Below are 4,281 nucleotides of genomic sequence, written 5' to 3'. Positions count from 1 at the left end.
TTTTGTGACTACAAGTGTAATTTTTTTTTTTTTTTTTTACATTTTTTTTCAATCGATTGGGGAAAACGCATCTAATATGCAGATTAGATTGTATGATGTTATCGTTTGCTAGAGCTTAATCGCCTAAAAGCTCCCGTTGGATGATATAATAGATTTAGTAGAAATGCTAAATTAACGCCAAAGGTTGATATTTCATAACTATTGTGCGTCAATGCCATGTAAAGCTTTCTTTGGTATAACACCTTTATTTGAGAGTATGGGAGAAAGTTTTTGAGAGAAGAGATTACTCCCACTGGTATCTATTTTATTTTATTTGTTTTCATCTAAACGATATTTTATTATTATCACACTTTTCTTGAATTATTTTTAGTGATTGATTTTAATTATTTTCAGTTTTTGCATGCCAATTTTGGAGACAGATTATTATTCTAATGATAACATATTCATATGATTTATATTGTCTCCGATTTAACAAATTTCTAAAAATTAGTTTTTAAATATAGTTGAAACATTTTCTTCCTTTCTAATTAAAAGAAAAAAAGGCTAATTTTTAGCATTTTACCAATTTTTTAAGTTTTTTCTTAGCTGCCCCCCCCCCAGTATTGTTGAATAAAATACAATTTTAAAAATTGGTTTTTCTCTGAGTTTTGATACATTTATTTCTTAATCATAATTAAGTTATCTTTTCATCAATATAAGATGACTCTTTTTGTAAGAAATTTTAACCATAAATTTCTTATAATTTAATTCAAAAATGATTAATTCACGTATTTTAAATGAAAATTTTATATGACCAAAAAAGTGACACTTGTAGCATCTCTTTTTTCCTTTGAGCAGAGAGCGCCCCCTTGTGGCGTTTACAGACAAGCAGTTGAACGGGGAACCTGCATCTTGAGGTCGACTTTTTTCCATGCGCAAACCTTGTGCTAACACCGACTGCTTTCGGCTGGAACCGGTGGAAACCCTCCACCATACTGTTTACTTTAACCTAATTGTCTATGTGTGTTTGTAAATTTTGTAGTGTAGCTGTGTTTGTGTAGATTAAAAATATTTTATTTAAAACCGGGTAGTTCATTAGAAAATCACAACACACTCACTATACACTGAATTACAAATGTAGTCACAAAATCACATATCAAATTTCATTTATTTTTGAGTTATCTTATTTACATGCTTGTGAAAGTATAGACTGACAGATGGGCCATGCCTTGATGGAGTGGGTTATAAATTTGATAAGTATCTAAATTTTAGATGTTAAATCAGTGTGTCAAATTTTATCCACATAACTCTCTTTGATTTGTAATCATCATGTTCACTAGTATTTGGATAGCTGGACAGTCAGCCATCCTATGAATGAATTTCACTCAAAATTTGATAGAAATCTATAATATTTGGTGCTATGACCATATACTAAATTTCATCCTTCTAGCTCAAAGTGCTTTTGGGCTATTGTGTTCACATTCAGATAGACAAACATAATTAATAATTATTTTATTAATTCAGGGGAAGCTTGAAAACTGGAGATTCATCAAAATCTAGAATTTGCATCTTACGGTGATAACAATACTTCCTCTTTTTGTATTTCATACACAAAAAAAGTAAAAATATAAAAATGATTCGAACATTTATTTTGAAACATAGTAGTATGATAATGTTTTAGGTTTAGTTTTCATCCATCTTTATATTATTCTTAAATTTTTTTAATTAATAATGGCAGCAGTAATGTATGCTCAATTGTCACAGCCCGCGTAAGTTCAGTATAATGATAAAAATATTTTGAAAAATTCGCGAAATAGTAAAGAAGAAAATTGTACAGATATAAAAAAAAAAGAGACTCTCTAATAAACGGATTATTTCCTTTACTCTTGTGGCCGATTGGTATGGGAGAGGATAGAACCTGAGACCTTTTGGTTCGTAGCCCAGTAACATGACCACGATACAAAAGCAATTACTCGAGTAGCGTAGCAGTTAGCTGGCTTATAAGCTATTCACCACACTCTGCACAAAATACTGTACTATGGATAAGACCACGAATGTCTTGCAGGCATTGGTGCTCAATAGTAAAGAAATATTGATCTTTGGCGTGAATTTAGCATTTTTACTGAATCTCTCGGGTAAACCTTGGAGAATGTTTCCGAAATTATTCCCTTGCATGCGATCAATAATATCAAAAATTCGATCAAAAAGTCCAACCAATTGAAACCAAAATTTGACATAACTATAATTATAATCTCAAAATCACATTTTAAATGTGACACATTTAACTCAGTGTGTTTCTATGCTAGTGAAAGTAAAAACTGAAAGCTGGTCAATCCCTTGATATGTTTCGTTCTAAATTTGACAAGAATTTACCTGTCAAATTTAGATGCAATCAACCTTAGATGTAATGTCTGTATACCGAATTTTATCTATCTAACTCTCTTCGTTTTGTGGATATCGTATTAACTTAAATTCGGACAGATAGACTTTCTCAAAATGGTTTTCGCTTAAAAGTTGATAGATGTCTACAAATTTGGTCTAAAAACCATAAGCTAAATTTCATCTGTCTAGATCAAAGTGTTTTTAAGTAATCTTTTTCACATACATACATAATGCCAGAAATATGTTCTTCGAAGTCTAGAAAGTCTAAAATTGGAGATTCATCAAAATCGCGCGTTCATTTTTTTTTTTTTTTTTTTTTTAAGATTTCAATACTTTCCCTATACTTCGCATACGAGAAAGTAAAAAGGGTTAAAATCTTGATTTTACTTTTGAAAAAAAAACAAAAAAAACTACTAACAATTTTTTTAAATCTTTTTTTTTTTTTTTCTTAGCATCTGTTAATCTATTTGAAAATGATATTTGGTAGCTGTAGATTCAAAAAACAGCTCTCAAGAATATTTTGAAGATTTTTGGATCATATTGAATAATTTACTTTTTTAAAAAAAATTTTATGATTATACTGAACGAACTATATATGTAGAAGTCAGCCTATAAATCATTAGTCTGTTAAAAATTTATTGATTTTTTTAAGTAATGCAATATTTCTCGCAGAAAAATTAGACATACCGGTGGAGATAAAAAATAAAATAAATATAGAAAAACGTAAGAAAAGGAATAATAATAATAATAATAACAGAAAAGTTAAACAAAACAGATCTATTTTAATTTGTTTTATTTTCTCATGTTTGAATGGAATTTGTTTTACACTCACTCAATTTAATCATTTTTCATTAGGAAATGAACACTTTATTAGGGATACTTAGGAGAGAACACTTTATTTGCGATTATTTACATAGTAATTATTGAAGATATTTTACACATTCAATGTTTTTGAATTTTTTTAAAAAAATATTTTATTAATAGAATTGCAACATATGAGTCGCATAAACTGTTGGAAGAAATAGAACCAATTAAATATTCTAAATTCTTGATATTTATTTCAAGTTTTCCCGTTAACTCTTTGTCTAGCCTACCAGTATAATATGGAATAAATTGGTGGAAATTTGATCACAAACGCCAAAATTTCACTGAAACTACCTGCTTTTGTGGTTGCTGTATGGCGTATGGGTTCAGTAGCATTTGGATTGAACTTTGATGTATAAAAGAAATTAAAATACTACTCCAATAAACAAAGTCAAACAACAGTTATGAAACAGAAATGAAATTATACAACTATTAAATTTGTATTACACAAAGCTTTCTATTTAGCTTTTGTTAATAATTTTTAATGAACTCTAAAAAGTTCGTTTTATTGCCCTGTGCAATCATTCAGTTTTAACATAAAATTTAATTCTGTGTTAGTGGACTTATTCGTGAGTTAAGGTATTATTTCAATGTCAGTTAATTAAAAAAAAAAGAAAGAAAAGAAAAGAAAGAAAGAATGCTATTTTGGAACATATAGCTTTTTCATGGTTACACTATCCTTAGCCATGAAAAACATTCATACTTCGTTTCCATTCATACTTCGTTTCCATGAATTATACTTAATTATGTATTTATATAATTAAATTATACTAGGATATTATCCTTAAAGAAAGAACGCACATGTATGGCTACATGTTCTTCATGCGCCCATTATTTCACAGAACCGACAATCGTGTACTGGAAGTATTAATATCTAATTTTTGGCATGTAAGCAAGAGCAAATAAATCCTCTATCTGTTGGCGAAAATATTTTTTCCCAACAACCATAGAGCAACCGCGACCTCCCAGGATTATCTGAATAAAACCGGTTCTCCGGATGTGTTATTTCCTCTTTATACGTCTGATAACTACAATCGGAATGAAAAGTGTACTCTC

This window comes from Argiope bruennichi, chromosome 6 (genome assembly GCF_947563725.1).
Source record: "Argiope bruennichi chromosome 6, qqArgBrue1.1, whole genome shotgun sequence".
Taxonomy (NCBI): domain Eukaryota; kingdom Metazoa; phylum Arthropoda; class Arachnida; order Araneae; family Araneidae; genus Argiope; species Argiope bruennichi.
This window is presented reverse-complemented; position numbering follows the sequence as displayed.